Below are 18,205 nucleotides of genomic sequence, written 5' to 3'. Positions count from 1 at the left end.
TTGGTGGTTGTGAGCTCAGGGACTCTAGGTGGTCAACTCGCTTATGTGACAGATTTAAAAACTCTGCATTGTTACATGATCTTTTCATCTTCTGTACTGGTGTTAGCGAAAGTTCACGCTTTTACCATAGGGATGATTATAAGGACATTACTTAACGCAAGCCAAATTTGATTGTTTATTGCTAGAAATCTGGGGGCTGTGCCTTGTTTAGACAATCATAAATAAATTGAAATGTTTCAACACCGCTATCTTGTTAAAATAATCAAAATGGATACATTTTATTTGAATTTTTATCTTAAGAAAGGATTTAAAGCATGTTGAAGTAGAAACTTTGATATGGTATTTTTAAGCAGTTATTTTTTAATATTTAGGAGAATTTTGGCCTGGGAGTACATTAATTTATTTATTTATTATTTGACAGGTAGAGCTATAGAGAGGGAAAGAGAGAGACAGAGAGAAAGGTCTTCCTTCCGTTGGTTCACCCCCCAAATGGCCGCTACAGCCGGCGCTGTGGTGATCTGAAGCCAGGAGCCAGGTGCTTCTTCCTGGTCTCCCATGCGGGTGCAGGGGCCCAAGCACCTGGGAGTACTTTTAATGAGTATGAACCAAGATTTTCCCAACAATTATTTAAAAGAAGTTTTGGGGCCGGTGCCGTGGCTCACTTGGTTAATCCTCCGCCTGCAGCGCTGGCATCCCATATGGGCGCCGGGTTCTAGTCCCAATTGCTCCTCTTCCAGTCCAGCTCTCTGCTGTGGCCCGGGAAAGCAGTAGAAGATAGCACAAGTGCTTGGCCCCTGAACCCACATGGAGACCAGGAAGAAGCTCCTGGTTCCTGGCTTTGGATCGGCATAGCTCCAGCCGTTGCGGCCATTTTGGGAGTGAAGCAAGGAAAGGAAGACCTTTCTCTCTTTCTCTCTCACTGTCTATAACTCTACCTGTCAAATTAAAAAAAAAAATAAATGAATAAAATTTTAAAAATATAGTGTCCAAACTCTGGAATTACATTATCTACTTGAAAAACAGCAGGCTTGCTCTTTGTATAATACTTACATGCTAAATAGCTTGGTTTTAACTATGAACTCAGTAAGATTTCAGAGAAGGGAGAAAGAAGTAGAAATTATATCTTCAAGAAAGAAAGACTTCATGAAGTGAAATGGAGTTAGGGATTAAAAGATAGATTCTAGACAGTTCAGCAGTAGAAGGTGAAAAGGCATTAGCACAAGCTGCAGGTGAAGGCCAATGATCATGAAGCTGCCCTCACAGGAGAAGTAAGAAATAATTCCATAGTAGTTCATGCAATATACAAAGGGAGCTTCCACCTCCTACTATCAACTCGCCCATATCCCCTTGCAGCCTTTATTCTGAACTCCCCTTTCTGAAACCACAGTATCCAAAGTCTCTGATAATTTGTTCAGCAAAATCCCATAACTCACTCTTCTAGATTTCCAGATGCTTGATTCTGTGAGCATTCCATTCTAGGTTCTGCTTTCTCTAACTGCACATGGCTTTACTCCTTTTCTGACTGCTGCTGTGTTAATCTGAAGACAAGTTTCCTACTTCTGAAGAGGGAATTAACAGCAGGATTTTGTTTTCTTTCTAACCAAGAGAACCTTTACCTAGAGAACACAGTCTTTTTTTTTTTTTAAGATTTATTTATTTATTTGAAAGGAAGAATTACAGAGAGGCAGAGTCAAAGGTGGAGAGAGAGAAGTCTTCCATCTGCTGGCTCACTCCCCATCTGGCCACAATGGCCAGAGCTGCGCTGATCTGAAGCCAGGAACCAGGATCTTCTTCCTGGTCTCCCACGCAAGTGCAGGGGTCCAAGCACGTGGCCATCTTCTACTGCTTTCTCAGGCCACAGCAGAGAGCTGGATCGGAAGTGGAGCAGCCGGGTCTTGAACTGGTGCCCATATGGGTGTTTCAGATACAATTTTTAAATCTAAAAGCAAATTGCAAAAAAAAAAAAAATCAAATTGCTATACTTTAAATTTCTTCATTTTGTATATTTATTAAACCCCATAACCTCTGTTCAAATTGGAAGAGTCTACTAATTAAAACTGTGAACCTCTCAGCAAGGTAGTATTTCTTTGGCAGGCTTAGGCCTTACAAGGCTTTCCTTTCCTTCAGTGCAGTTCACCTGATCCCTGTAACAGCTGATTGCCCTGACCCATCTTCACCATCTCTAGTTCATCTGCCCACTGTTAACTGGAATCCTCTAGTAAAACAATGCCTCTTTAGCGTGTTAATCCCCTCCCCCAAAACTTCCCACTTGAAATTGAACTTTCAAGGGCCACCATACTCTGGCCTTCCCATTATTCATTCCGTTAGTTTTCATTTGGTATTTTGAGTGAGGGATTGACATAATGAAACGTGTGTTTTGGAAAGGTTAAGTTGCTCATATAACAAAGATAAGCTGAAAGGAAGCACAGTGGCAGGAAGGACACTTTTGTAACAGTGGATGGTAACTTGCAATAGAGGAGTTTCAGGAGTGTATTATATACAAGTTTAGATTACATGAAGTTAGAAGACTAGGCGAACAGGAAACTAGAACTTTTGTGAACACCACAACTTTATTGTCCATTGTAAAGATGGTTTTGAAATTATATTTGAAAGAAGTAAATGTAACTTTCAAGTTTTAAAACTAAGATTTTTTTTAAAGATTTATTTATTTATCTGAAAGGAAGAGTTACAGAGAGGCAGAGACAGGAAGAGAGAAGTCTTCCATGCTCTGGTTCACTCCCCAAATGGCTACCACAGCTGGAGCTAGGCCGATCTGAAGCCGAGAGCCAGGAGACTCCTCCAGGTTTCCTACGTGGGGGCAGGGGCTCAAGTAATTGAGCCATCCTCCACTGGCTTTCCAGGTCACAGCAGAGAGCTGGTTTGGAAGAAGAGCAGCTGGGACTCGAACCGGCACCCATATGTGATGCTGGCATTGCAGGCGGCAGCTTAGCCTACTATGCCACAGCTAAGATGTGCCCCAGAACTAAGATGTTATTAATATAAAGAATTTTGACTCTGTAAATATTTAAAAAATGTGTACTTGTTTTAAAGAAGTATATTTATTTACTTATTTGAAAGGCAGAGTTACAGAGAGGCAGAGGCACAGAGAGAGAGAGAGAGGTCTTCCATCTGCTGGTTCACTCCCCATATGGCCACAACGACTGGAGCTGTGCCGATCTGAAGCCAGGAGCCAGGAACTTCTTCTGGGTCTCCCACACAGGTGCAGGGATCCACGAACTTGGGCCATCCTCTATGGATTTCCCAGCTCATAGCTTGGAGTGGGATCGGAAGTGGAGCAGCTGGGACTCGAACTGGCACCCAAATGGGATGCCGGCACTGCAGGTGGCGGCTTTACCCACTATACCACAGTGCTGGCCCCTGAGGTTTACTTTTTAATAATAAAGAAGTCTTTATGTAAAGCTTTAGGTGTGTAAAATTAAACTGTCCCTTCCTTGGTTAGTATTCCTAGATAGACTACTATGCTTCTGCTGCCTTATCTGTGAACTATGACATGGAAGGAGAGATGGTCACTATGAAATACCTACTTACAGATTATCTAGAAGCCCCAAAAGAGCATTAACTTTACTCATTATTAGTTATTATCATTATCATTATCATTATTAAACTTCTGTTATGGGGCCTGTGCTGTGGTGCAGCAGGTTAACGCCTCGACCTGTAGTGCTGGCATCCCATATGGGTGCTGGTTTGAGTTCCATCCAGCTCTCTGCTCCACTTCCGATTCAGCTCCCTGCTGATGTGCCTGGGAAGGCAGCAGAGGATGACCCAAGTCCTTGGGCCCTGCACCCATGTGGGAGACCTGGAAGAAGCTCCTGGCTTCAGCTCAGCTCAGCTCTGGCCATTGCTGCCATTTGGGGAGTAAACCAGTGAATGGAAGACCAACCTCTTTCTTTCTCTCACCTTCTCCCTATAACTTTGTTCTTTTTTTTTTTTTTTTGTTTTTGTTTTTGTTTTTGTTTTTGTTTTAGCTTTTTGACTGGCAGAGTAGACAGTGAGAGAGAGAGAGAGACAGAGAGAAAGGTCTTCCTTTTCCGTTGGTTCACCCCGCAATGGCCGCTTTGGCTGGCGCGCTGCGGCCAGAACACTGCACTGATCCGAAGGCGGGAGCCAGGTGCTTCCTCCTGGTCTCCCATGCGGGTGCAGGGCCCAAGCACTTGGGCCATCCTCCACTGCCTTCCCGGGACAGAGCAGAAAGCTGGACTGGAAGAGGGGCAACCGGGACAGAATCCTGCGCCCTGACTGGGACTAGAACCCAGTGTGCCGGCACCACAGGCAGAGGATTAGCCTAGTGAGCCATGGCGCTGGCCTCTCCCTATAACTTTGACTTTCAAAAAAAAAAACAAAAACCAGCAGATGCTTGAATCTGCGAATAGTATACAAAAATACTGCTACGTCCTAGGTTTTGTGATAACCACTTTACATATATTAACTCCAATTTTCATATTCCTACAAGTAGATACTGGGAGTTTATGTTATACTTGCCAGATAAAATACAGGACACATATAATAAAGATAAAGAATGATTTTAATATGAGTATGTCAATAATATTCATATATCCCACAATATATATCTTAGGCAATAATTACTTGCAATATTTGGAACAAACATAGTAAAAAGTTGTTTTTTTAATGAGAAATTCAAACAACTGGGTATCTTTCATCTTTATTTGCATTTTACTTATTTTGCGAATTTCTTGCAACCTACCAAGAGGTAACTTGTCCAAGAGCAGAGAGAATTTAGAATCCATGTATTCTAAACCATATATTAACACTTTCAATAACTGAATTTAAAAAGTTACTAACTACATATTTTATTTTTCTGGTTATAGCATTAACAAATTTGTATGTGTATTCAAAATTATGTCTTTAGAAAGAATCACTGAATAATCCACAAGAAACTATTTATTGTTGGGGCCAGCACTGTGGTATAGTGGGTAAAGCCACTGCCTGCAGTGCTGGCATCCCATATGAGTGCCAGTTCTAGTCCTGGCTGCTCCACTTCTGATCCAGCTCTCTGCTATGGCCTGGGAAAGCAGTAGAAGATGGCCCAAGTCCTTGGGCCCCTGCACCCGCGTGGGAGACCCAGAAGCTCCTGGCTTCCGATTGGCGCAGCTCCAGCTGTTGCGGCCAATTGGGGAGTGAGCCAGCGGATGGAAGACTCTCTCTTTGCCTCTCCTTCTCTCTCTGTGTAACTCTGACTTTCAAATAAATAAATAAATCTTAAAAAAAAAAAACCCATTCACTGTTGCTATCTGAGGTGAAGGAGAAAGACAAGTAGATTGATGGGGGCTGGAGTTGGGGAGAAACTTATTAGTGAACATTCAGATAATTTTTTAGTCATATGAATGTATTATCTATTAAACATATTACATTTTGAAGGAATATAGGGCAAGTAGTTAGTTGAATGATTAAAATTCTGGTTAAAAATCCACAGCCCATATCAGAGTACCTGAGTTCTGTATCAGTCTCTGGCTCCTGACTTTAGCTTGCCGTTAAAGTGCTAATGTGCTAATGTGGGATCCTGGGAGGCAGAGATGAGGGCCCAAATAGTTAGGTCCCTGCCACCCACATGGATGACCTGGATTGAGTTCCTGGCTCCTGACATCAGGCCCAGCCCAGCCCTGACTGTTGCGAGCATTTGTGGAGTGAGCTAGTAGATGGGAGCTCTCTCTGTTTCTGTTTTTCCCTGTCTCTGTCACTCAAATAAATAAATTTTAAAAGATTTATCTGGGGCTGGGGCTGGGGCTGTAGTGGATAGAGCTGCTGCCTGCAGTGCCGACATCCCATGTGGGCACTGGTTCAAGACCCAGCTGCTCCACTTCCGATCCAGCTTTCTGCTATGGCCTGGGATAGCAGTAGAGAATGGCCCAGGTACTTGGGCCCCTGCACCCGCGTGGGAAACCCAGAGGACACTCCTGGCTCCTGGCTTCAGATCGGTGCAGCTCCGGCCGATGTGGCCATCTGGGAAGTGAACCAGCTGATGGACGACCTCTCTTTCTCCACCCCCCCCCCCCCGTATAATTCTGACTTTCAAGTAAATACATAAATAAATCTTTAAAAAAGAGATTTATTTATTTTATTTAAAAGGCAAACTTGCAGAGAGGAAGAGACAGAATGTGTGTGTGTGTGTGTGTGTGTGTGTGAAAGAGATTCCATCTGCTGGTTCACTCCCCAAATGGCCACAATGGCCTAGGCTGGACCACGTCAAAGCCAGGAGCCAGGAGCTTCATCCTGGTCTCCCACATGGATGGCAGGGCCTCAAGTACTTGGGCCACTTTCCATTACTTTCCCAGTGCATTAGCAGGGAGCTGGATCAGAAGTGGAGCAGCCAGGACTTGAACTGGTGCCCATATAGGATGCTGGCATCGAAGGCAGCAGCTCAACCAGCTTTGCCACAATACCAAACCCAAATACAATTTTTATAGAAAAAAAATTAACTTAACACAACTTTTTTCATAATGGAAGCAGGCAAGAAATTATTCCTAGCATTTATGAATAATAAAAAGATCCAACAGAAACTACAGCATGGAATGCATGACAATGGAAGAAAACTATAAGATGAGGAACACTTGTGAAAATACTTATGTTTGAATCAGAATGGGAATGGGGATGTTGGTTTGCGAGCCGCAACTAACACACTCTTTAACAAAAGATATCCTCAATGTAAGGTTTGAGTTTTGTTACTTCAGTGGAAGTACATTAGGTATACTATGAATCCAATTTTTAAAAATAATTATACATGGCTGGCATTGTGATGAAGCAAGTTGAGCCTTCCCTGTGCCAGGCATCCCATATGGGCGCCAGTTCAAACCCTGGCTGCATCTCTCCGGATCCAGCTTTTAGTTATGGCCTGGGAAAGCAGTGGAGGATGGCCCAAGTTCTTGGGCCTCTGCGCCCACTTGGGAGCCCCAGATTCCTGACTATGGATCAGCTCAGCTCCAGCTGTTGCAATCATTTGCCAACGGAAGACCTTTCTCTCTCTCCCTCTCCCTGTCTGTAACTCTACTTCTCAAATAAATAAATAAATAAAGTCTTTAAAAATAAATAAATCTTTGGCCGGCGCCGCGGCTCACTAGGCTAATCCTCCGCCTTGCGGCGCCGGCACACCGGATTCTGTCCCGGTTGCCCCTCTTCCAGTCCAGCTCTCTGCTGTGGCCAGGGAGTGCAGTGGAGGATGGCCCAAGTGCTTGGGCCCTGCACCCCATGGGAGACCAGGATAAGTACCTGGCTCCTGCCATCGGATCAGCGCGGTGCACCGGCCGCAGTGTGCCGGCCGTGGCGGCCATTGGAGGGTGAACCAACGGCAAAGGAAGACCTGTCTCTCTCTCTCACTGTCCACTCTGCCTGTCAAAAAAAATAAAAAATAATAAATAAATAAATAAATCTTTAAAAAATTATACACGGGAAAAGTATGAAAAAATTTAACACACTGAACCATGGAGACCCTAGACACAGAAGCTACTTAGTACAATGAATGGGTGCCATATTCCCAAGCCAAATATGAATGAATCCCTGTGTTGTCATTTAACATTTGCAGAAACTCAGACTTGTAATTTAAACTCTGTTCTCTGCCCTATCGGGAAAAAAAAAACCAATAATAATTCTCAACCCATATCACAACTATGATAATTCAGTTACTATTGAAAACCCAAAATGGTACCCAGTATGTGATAATCAATAAAAATTAGTGATGTTTATTATTGACAAAGTGGCACTGTCCAATGGAAATTTGTGCACCTCATGAAATTCTAAGTTTTCCAAAAGCCATATGGTTTTTAAATGTTTATTTGATTGAAAGAGAGACAGAGACAGACTGAGTTCCTCCATTCAAATGCACACAACAGCTGGAACTGGGCTAGGCCAAAGCCAGGAGCCCAGAACTCAATCTAGGTCTCCCGTGTGGGTGGCAGGGACCCAAGTACTTGAGCCATCATGTGCTGCTTCCCAGCGACCACATTATCAGGAAGCTGGAGTTAGAAAAAGATCTGGGACTTAAACTCAGGCACTCTAATATGGAATATGAACATTCCATGAAGCATGTTCCAGGCACCAAATGCCTGTCCCTAATAGCCATATTTTAAAAAGTAAAAAGAAATAGATATTAATAATATATTTTAACACAATATCATAAATATTAGAATTTCAACATATGTTCAATATGAAAAATACTGAAATATTTTACATTCTTATTTTTTTTAAATCATTTGTTTGAAAGGCAGAGTTAGAGTGGCAGAGGCATAGAGAGAGAGAGAGAGAGAGAGAGAGAGATCTTCCATCTGCTGGTTCAGTCCTCAAATGGCCGCAATGGCTAGGGCTGAGCCAGGCTGAAGCCAGGATCCAGGAGCTTCTTCCAGGTCTCCCACGTGGGTGCAGAGGACCAAGGACTTGGGCCATCTTCTGCTACTTTCCCAGGCACATTAGCAGGGAGCTGAATCAGAAGTGGGGCAGCCGGGACTGGAGCTGGCACCCATATGGGATGCTTGTGCTGCAGCACCAGCATTCTTATTTTTAACTAATTCTTTGAAATCCAAAGTGGATTTTATACTTACAGCAGGTTTCATTGAGGACTAGCCATATATCAAGTGCTCAAGTAGCCACATGTAGTGGCTACCATATTATACAGTGCAGCTCTAATGAGTAGAATTATGAAAACTTTCACCATGTATATTTTACATACTACTTTCCTTTGAGTTTTTTTTTTTTTAAAGATTTACTTATTTGAAAGGCACAGTTACAGAGAGACAGAGATCTTTGGTCTACTGGTTCACTCCTCAAATGGTCAAGATGGCCAGGGACAGGCCAGGCTGAAGCCAAGAGCCTGGTATCTCATCCAGGTCTCTCATGCAGATGACAGTGGCCCAGGTACTTGGGTCATCTTCTGCTGCTTTCCCATGTGCGTTGGTAGGGAGCTGGATTGGAAGTGGAGCATCTGGGACTCAAACCAGCACCCATATGGCTTAACCTGCTATGCCAGAATGCTGGCCCCTCTTGAATGTTTTTAAAAAACCATACATTGGGGCCGGTGCTGTGGCACACTGGGTTAACGCCAAGGCCTGAAGCGCTGGCATCCCATATGGGCACCGGTTCTAGTCCCGGCTGCTCCTCTTCCCATCCAGCTCTCTGTTATGGCCTGGGAAAGCAGTAGAAGATGACCCAAGTGCTTGGACCCCTGCAGCCATGTGGGAGACCTGGAAGAAGCTCCTGATTCCTAGCTTTGGATCAGCACAGCTCCGGCTGTTGCAGCCATCTGGGGAGTGAACCAGTGGATGGAAGACCTCTCTCTCTGCCTCTTCTTCTCTCTCTGTATAACTCTGACTTTCAAATAAATAAATAAAAATCTTAAAAAAAAACCATACATTGCTCATACTGTTATTTGAGTAGAACTTGTCTTTCCAAAACTCATGGATATTTAAACTCTGACGTCTTAATGGTTAATGGATTAAGGGTGGAAATTTGATCTAATTATGGTGACAGAGAGGTTGGTCTGGTGGGAGGTATTTAGGTCATTGGGGCTCTGCCCTTACAGTTGTTCTCATGAGAGTTGATTGAATTCAAGTTCTGTCTACGTGTTCTTTCTCTGCTTTCTGGATCACAATATGATTGTTCCTCCATGTTTACTATGACCAGCCTCCATCAGACATTGGACTGTAGGAGTGCCTGGTTCTGAACCATAGCCTCCAAACTTTAAGCTCAAACAAACCTTTTCCTTGGCAAAATGCTCTCCTTTGGTATTTTAGTTAGAGCAATAAAAAGCAAACTAATATACAATCATAAAACACCGTAAAAATGAAAACACATTTGTTTTGAATTCAGAATTATGCTTTTTTTTTAATAGGTCTTGAGGGCTGTGGCGCAGCGGGTTAAAGCCCTGGCCTGAAGCACCAGCATCCCATAAGGGTGCTGGTTCTAGTCCCGGCTGCTCCTCTTCTGATCCAGCTCTCTGCTATGGGGAAGCAGTAGAAGATGATTCAAGTCCTTGGGCCCCTGCACCCATGTGGGAGACCAGAAGAAGCTCCTGGCTTCTGGCTTCGGATTGGCACAGTTCTGGCATTGCGGCCATTTGGGGAGTGAACCTACGGAAGGAAGACCTTTCTCTCTGTCTCTCCCTCTCACTGTCTGTGATTCTATCTCTCAAATACATATATTAAAAAAAACAGGTCTTGTGCACACATACCATAGTAAAAACTAAACACTAGAAAACATTATACACTGATGATGTACACTGGGTTCAAGTCCCAGCTTCAGTTCCTGGCTCTAGCTTCCTGCCAATGCAGATTCTCAGAGGCAGTAGGTGATGGCTAAGATGGTTGGGTCTCTGCCCCACATGTGGGAGACCTGAACTGCATTCACAACTCCTGGCTTCAGTCCCAGCTCAGCCGTAATCATTGTCAGATTTAGAGAGTGAACCAGAGGGTAGGAGCTTTCTGCCTTTAATTTTTTTTTTAATTTAAAAAAATAATTTCAGGGGCCAGCGCCATGTAATCTTCTGCGGCACCGGCATCCCATATGGGTGCCAGTTCTAGTCCCGGCTGCTCCTCTTCCAATCCAGCTCTCTGCTATGGCCTGGGAAAGCAATAGAAGATAGCCCAAGTCCTTGGGCCCCTGCACCTATGGGAGAGACCGGGAAGAAGTGCGTGGCTCTTGGCTTTGGATTGGTGCAGCTCTGGCCATTGCAGCCATTTGGGGAGTGAACCAATGGAAAAAAGCCCTTTCTCTGTCTCTCCCTCTCACTGTCTGTAACTCTACCTCTCAAATAAAATAAATAAAATCTTTAAAAAAAATTTCAACAATAAAATTCCAGGATAATATTTGACAGAGGGCAGACTAGTCTGCTTCATCAGAAGACCTAGCTAGGTTTATGGCCAGGGATTAGTGCTTGACAAATAGGATGCTCTATCAGGGAGAGAAAAAGAAAAAAAGGGGGGGGGGGCTGGCGCTGTGGCTTAGCAGGTAAAGCTGCTGCCTGCATTGGTGGCATCCCATATGGGTGCTGGTTCTAGTCCCAGCTGCTCCTTCTCTGACCCAGCTCTCTGCTATGGCCTGGGAAAGCAGTGGAAGATGGCCCAAGTGCTTGGGCTCCTGCACCCGCATGGGGGAGCTGGAGGAAGCTCCTGGCTCCTGGCTTCAGATGGGTCCAGCTCCAGCCATTGTGGCCATTGGGAGAGTGAACCAGCAGATGGAAGACTTTCTCCCTCCCTCCCTCCCTCCCTCCCTCTACCTTTCAAATAAATAAATAAATCTTAAAAAAAAAAAAAAAAGGAGGTTGTGAGGCTAGCGTTGCATAGATGGTAAAGCCACTGCCTGCAACACTAACCATCCTTACAAGTGCCGGTTTCTGTCTCAGCTGCTCCACTTCCAATCCAGCTCCCTGCTAATGGCCTGGACAAAGCAGCAGAAGATGGCCCAGGTGTTTGAGCCCCTGCCACCCTCATGGGAGACCTGGAAGAAGGTTCTGGCTGCTGGCTTTGGTCTGGGCTAGCTCTGGCCATTGTGGCCATCTGAGGGGTAAACCAGTGGATGGAAGATTCTCTCCCTCCCTACCCCCCATCCTGTAACTCTGACTTTCAAATAAACAATAAAAAAAAAAAAAAGAAGAAGAGGACCAGTGCTATGGCATAGCAGGTAGAGCCACTGCCTGCAAGTGCCGACATCATATATGGGTACCGGTTAGAGACCTGGCTGCTCCACTTCCAATCCAACTCTATGCTATGGCCTGGGAAAGCAGTGGAAGATGGCCATGTCCTTGGGCCCCTGCACCTGCATGGGAGACCTGGAAGAAGCTCCTGGTTCCTGGCTTTGGAATAGCTCAGCTTTGGCCGATTCAGCCATTTGGGGGGTGAACCAGCAGATGGAAGACATCTCTCTCTCTCTCTCTCTGTCTCTCTGTAATTCTGCCTTTCAAATAAATATTTAAATCTTAAAAAAAAAAAAAAGAAGAAGAAGAAAACAGTTTGTGGGACTAGTGAGTAACTGCATCCAATATCCATCTAAACGTGGAGCTCCTTGCCCATCATTCTCCCCAATGGACAGGACACTCTTTTTTTAAATTTTTTTTTAAATTTTTTGACAGGAAGAGTGGACAGTGAGAGAGAGAGACAGAGATAAAGGTCTTCCTTTTCCATTGGTTCACCCTCCAATGGCTGCTGCGGCCGGTGTGCTGTGGCCGGCGCCCCGTGCTGATCCAACGCCAGGAACCAGGTGCTTCTCCTGGTCTCCCATGGGGTGCAAGGCCCAAGGACTTGGGCCATCCTCCACTGTACTCCTGGGCCACAGCAGAGAGCTGGCCTGGAAGAGGAGCAACCGGGACAGAATCCTGCCCCCCGACCGGGACTAGAACCTGGAGTGCCGGTGCCACAGGTGGTGGATTAGCCTATTGAGCCGTGGCACCGGCCCAGAACACTCTTAAAGCATCAATCCTAAACCAAAAGCAATGTCAGGGTCAAACTAATGGATATAGAAGAATTAGCCATCCCAAAACAAGATTCTGAAGTATTAATTTCATTTTTCCCCATATAAGCTAACATATGAGAAACAGAAGAGGTGAAGAGCAGGTATTTAGCTTAGTGACCAAGATGCCTAAATCCCATTTGGGAGTACCTGAATTCAACATCTGGTTATGATTTTTTAAGATTTATTTATTTATTTGAAAGTTAGAGTCAGGGAGGCACACACACACACATCTTCCATCTACTGGTTCACTCCCCAGATGGCCACAATGGAAGCCAGGAGCCAAGTGCTTCTTCCGGGTCTCCCACGTGGGTACAGGAACCCAAGCACTTGGGCCATCTTCTACTGCTTTTCTAGGCCATGGCAAAGAGCTGGATCGAAAGAGGAACAGCCAGGACTTGAACTGGTGCCCATATGCTATGATTCTCGACTTTATCTTTCTGCTAATACAGATCCTGTGAAGTAGAGGTGATGACTCCGGTAGTTGGGTTCCTGCAGCAAACATAAGAGACTTGAATTCATTCTTGGTTCCTGGCATCAGACTCAGCCCTGACCTAGTTCTTGTAGGCAGCTGTGGAGTGAACCAGTGGATGGGAACTTTCTCGCTTTCTGCCTCTCATAAAATAATTTAAAAATAAATTTAAAAAGAGAGGTGGATGTATAAATGAATTTCAAGAACAAAGCCACTGTGAGATATTTATCAGATGCCTTTACTAATTCACTAAGAAAAAGTTGTGTTTTGTTTAAAATGGCAATGAAAGACTCCTTGTTTTTTTTTTTTTTTTTTCCTTTTCTTTCTTACTTTGTTGTTTAATTGAAAGAACGCTTATCTGCTGGTTCACTTCCCAAAAGCTTGCAGTGGCTGAGACTGGGTCAGGCTGAAGCCAGGAACTCCATCCAGGCCTCCTGACTACTTGAGCCAGTACCTACTGTATCCTAGGCTGTGCATTAGAAGGAAACTGAAATTGGGAACAGAGCCAGGACTCAAACCTATGCTCTCCAATATGGGATGCAAGTGTCCCAGCTGGTGTCTTAACCACTGGGACAAATGTCTGTCCCCTTGACATTTTTATTTCATCTCCTTTGAAGATTTTGTAAAAGGCAATAAAAGTTATAAAAGTGATTTATAATGACATTCTCAGTTTAAAATTGAGTTTTTTGAAGTTCCAATCTTAATTTGTACCTGGAAAATTTTGAGTGCTAAAAGTTTAGGTTTTGGGGGGTTCTGGCTCTTTAGCATGGTAGACTAAGTCTCCACCTGCAGCACTGGTATCCCATATGGGCGCTGGTTCCTGTTCTGGCTGCTCCTCTTCTGATGTAGCTCTCAGCTTGTGGCCTGAGAAAGCAGTGGAAGATGGTCTAAGCACTTGGATTCCTGCACCCTGTTGGGAGCCCCAGAGGAAGCTCCTGGCTCCTGACTTTGGATCAGCTCAGCTCCAGGTGTTGTGGCCATCTGGGGATTGAACCAAAGGATAGAAACCTTTCTGTCTCTCCCTGTCTCTGTAACTCTACCTCTCAAATGAATAAATAAAAAATTTTTAAAAAAAGTTTAGGTTTTTGAGAGTGGTAGTTTTGCTCTCCATCCTACCTTTGATTCTTTTTTTTTTTTTTTAAATGAAGAGGTATGATGGTTATATAAGTCATATGTGACTGAGCTCTGGCTCCCAGATACATGATCAACCATTATTCTAGATGTCTCTGTGAGGATGGTGAGATTAACATCTAAATTCAAGGACTCTGAGTAAAGCAGATTGCCTTCCATAATGTGGGCGAGCCTCATCCAATCAGCTGAAGGCTTGTATTTTCTTTTTTTAAAAACTTATTTATTTATTTGAAAGTCAGAGTTACACAGAGAGGAGAGGCAGAGAGAAAGAGGTCTTCCACCTGCTGGTTCACTCCCCAGATGGACTCAACGGCAGGAGCTGCAACAATCTGAAGCCAGGAGCATCCTGGTTTCCCACGCAGGCGCAGGGGCCCAAGGACTTGGGCCATCTTCTACTGCTATCCCAGGCCATAGCGGAGAGCTGGATGGGAAGAGGAGCAGCTGGGACTAGAACCAGTGCCCATATGGGATGCTGGCACTTCAGGCCAGGGCATTAACCCACTGCGCCACAGTGCCAGCCCTGGCTTGTATTTTCTAAGTGTAATGGGACAATAAGGCATGTGCTATTTTGGAGCCTCAACTCACAACTGGTTGCAATTCATGCTGCCTCTTCAACTGCCTCTGCAGGCTGATTCTGTCATCCTACAAGGATGACCTCGCCCCTCTCCCTCAGCTACCCACCTCACAACTACTGCCATCACCCCCTACCAACACCCAAAGTGGGCAAAACCATTGTGCTTTCAGCAGAGGACTTAATGCCCACGTCCCATCCAGGATTCAGCTACAAAAAAGTCTAAGCTGTCTTCACTGGCTTTGGCCAGAGCATTGTGGAAAGAGATGGCTAAGTTTACTTTTTCATCCCAGCTAGGGGAATGCCTGTTGGGACCCAACAGCTGGTGGGCCATGTGGCACAAACACATAAGTCAAGGAACTAGTGAGGTCTGCACTCACTGAGCAAACATCCCCACTTGAGGGAGCATGGTGTTAAATAGCAAATGAAAAATACTATGAAAGTCAATAGGTTTCAGAAGAAAGGAAATATCTTTATTCTTTTAGTACCTTTTTTAAAAATTATTTTTTATTTATTTGGAAGGCAGTGTTACAGAGAGGAGGAGAGACAGAGAGAGATCTTCCATCTGCTGGTTCTCAAATAGCCACAATGGCCAGGGACGGGCCAGGCCAAAGCCAGGAGCTCAGAGCTTTTTCTGGTTCTCCCATGTGGGTGTAGGGATCCAAGGACTTGGGCCATCTTCCACTGCTTTCCCAGATGCGTTAGCAGAAAGCTGGGTGGGAAGTGGAGCAGCCAGGTCTTGAACTGGCATCACAGGTGGAGGCTTAACCTGCTATGCCACAACATTGGATCCCTTTTTTACCTTGAATGTCACTGTTTTCCAGTTCCATAAAGAAAGGACTCCACACTTTCACACTATCCCCTGCAAATTATTTACGTGTATATATAGGCTTAATCTCTCTCTGTTTTCATGTTAGTGAAGAAACTATGAGATCCTATTTCTCATACATTAGGTTTCACCAATTGTATCCCTGTGGAGTCACTTACATAATCCTCTGCCCCTGTATTTCCTATGATTGGTAGATAGGAAAGCTTGATCACATTTAGAATTTTTGTTTTTAAAGTATACTTTATAGCTGTTGTGAAAACAAACCATAGTAACACCCTCCAATTTAACTGCTCTGTCATGAGGACACTGGTCACTTGTTAGTCTAGCTGCCACTGCTCCTTGGTCACAGGGCTTAAGTGCTATCATGTTTTCCTGATAAGGTCAGGAGGACCAGCAGGATGGGTGAAGGGCTAGCTTCTAAAGCATAAAGGAATGCTGTGAAACAAACTCCTACCTCATCTCCCTGTTAGATTTTTTTTTAAAAAGATATTAATTTTTTGAAAGGCAGAGTTACAGAGGCAGAGAGAGAGAGAGAGAGAGAGAGTCATTTTCCATCTGCTGGTTCACTTCCCAAATGGTTGCAACAGCCAGAGCTGGGCCAATCTGAAGCCAGGAGCCAGGTCTCCCATACAGGTGCAGGGCCCTTCCCTATTAGATTTTAAACTGTGGCCCCTCCCTATTAGATTTTAAACTGTATGAACTTTGTGAGACCAGCACTGTGGTACAGTGGGTAAAGCCGTAGCCTGCAGTACCCGTATCCCATATGAGAGCCAGTTCGAGACCTGGCTGCTCCACTTCTGATCCAACCTCTGCTATGGCCTGGGAAAGCAGAAGACGCCCAAGTGTTTGGGCCCCTGCACCCACATGGGTGCACTCTCTCTCTCTGCCTCTCCCTCTCTGTAACTCTCTGCCTTTCAAATAAATAAATAAACTTTTTTTAAAAAAAGACATAACACACTTTAAATTCCATTTAAAAAAATGTATGAACTTTGTTACCTTGCAGAGAAAAATCTTGCTCATTTGCCCCAGTCTGGAATCTTGTATATTGAGTTGCCCCAAAACACTTGTTCTTATATAGAGCTTCCTTCTTCCTTTCTAGTCTCAGGATTCATTCTCAGTTCAGGAAGCATTACAGGCCCCATTAATATCAAGCGGCAGTATATAATTTTTTTTTTTTTGAAAGGCAGAGTGGACAGTGAGAGAGAGAGAGAGACAGAGAGAAAGGTCTTCCTTTTTGCCGTTGGTTCACCCTCCAATGGCCGTTGCGGCCGGCGCGCTAGGGCCGGCGCACCGTGCTGATCCGATGGCAGGAGCCAGGTACTTATCCTGGTCTCCCATGGGGTGCAGGACCCAAGGACTTGGTCCATCCTCCACTGCACTCCCTGGCCACAGCAGAGAGCTGGCCTGGAAGAGGGGCAACCGGGACAGAATCCGGCACCCCGACCGGGACTAGAACCCCGTATGCTGGCGCCGCAAGGCGGAGGATTAGCCTAGTGAGCCGCGGCGCTGGCCGGCAGTATATAATTTTAAAAAATTATTTATTTGAAATAGATTGATCTTCTGTCCACTGGTTCACTTCCCAAATGACCACAACAGCCAGAACTGAGCCAGGCTGAAGCCAGGAGCCAGGCACTCCATCCAGGTCTTCCATGTGGGTGTCAGAAACTCAAATACTTTAGCCATCTGCTGCTGCTTTCTAGGCAGATTAGGAGGCAGCTGATTGGGAAGCTGAGTAGCTGGGACTCAAATCAGCACTCTGATATGGGATGCAGCTGCCCTAAGTGGTGGCTTAACCCACTAGTCACAACACCTACCCCGTGTATAACTTTTTTTTTTTTTAATATTTTATTTATTTGAAAGGCAGAGTTAGAGAAAAACAGGGACACAGAGAGGTCTTCCATCCACGGGTTCACTCTCCAAATGGCTGTAATGACCAGGGCTGGGCCAGGCAAAGCCAGGAGCCAAGAGCTTCTTCCTGGCCTCCCACATGGATGGCAGGGGCCCAAGAACCTGGGTCATCTTCTGGTGCTCTCCCAGATGCATTAGCAGGGAGCTAGATCAGAAGTGGAGCAGGCTGGCGCCGTGGCTCACTAGGCTAATCCTCCGCCTTGTGGCGCCAGCACACTGGGTTCTAGTCCCGGTCGGGGCGCCGGATTCTATCCCGGTTGCCCCTCTTCCAGGCCAGCTCTCTGCTGTGGCCCGGGAGTGCAGTGGAGGATGGCCCAAGTCCTTGGGCCCTGCACCCCATGGGAGACCAGCATAAGTACCTGGCTCCTGCCATCGGATCAGTGCGGTGCGCCGACCGCAGCGCCATTGGAGGCAAAAAGGAAGACCTTTCTCTCTCTCTCTCACTGTCTACTCTGCCTGACAAAAAAAAAAAAAAAGTGGAGCAACCAGGACTTGAACTGGCACTCTCATGAATTGCATGCATTGCAGGTGGCAGCTTTACCTGCTAGGTCGCAATGCCAGCCCCATGTATAATTTTTAAACCTAATTTCTACTCTAGTTAGTAGACATTCCTTTCAAAGCACTCCCTGAAGTCAATGCTTGAAAGTCTGATTGAAAGCCTGAAGGGAACTTCAGTGGTAGAGTTTAAAAAGGCAGTTTCCACACCTGAGCAGAGAATGCTTTTAAAAGAAACTAAGAATGACTCTTATCTCATTCCAAAGGCACTCAATGTTTCCACATTCTTTTCATTGTTTTACTTGACATTTATGTGTTTTTTTTTTTTTTTTTA

The 18,205-nt window shown here is 45.0% G+C and overlaps 1 long non-coding RNA gene across 2 annotated transcripts in view; it reads right to left on the bottom strand.

Annotated features, from left to right (window-relative positions):
• Positions 1-1,631: 1,631 nt before the first annotated feature.
• Positions 1,632-18,205, bottom strand: part of LOC138849266 (uncharacterized) — a 28,683-nt gene continuing 12,109 nt past the window's right edge. For both annotated transcript variants that reach the window (XR_016233080.1, XR_016233082.1), the window contains exon 2: positions 1,632-1,939. This is a non-coding gene — a long non-coding RNA (uncharacterized LOC138849266). The remainder of the gene's footprint in view (positions 1,940-18,205) is intronic.

This window comes from Oryctolagus cuniculus, chromosome 4, assembly GCF_051225735.1.
Source record: "Oryctolagus cuniculus isolate XC-2025 breed Fujian yellow rabbit chromosome 4, ASM5122573v1, whole genome shotgun sequence".
Lineage (NCBI taxonomy): Eukaryota > Metazoa > Chordata > Mammalia > Lagomorpha > Leporidae > Oryctolagus > Oryctolagus cuniculus.
The sequence above is the reverse complement of the archived record's forward strand: the minus strand, read 5'-3'. Positions and strand labels throughout refer to the sequence as shown.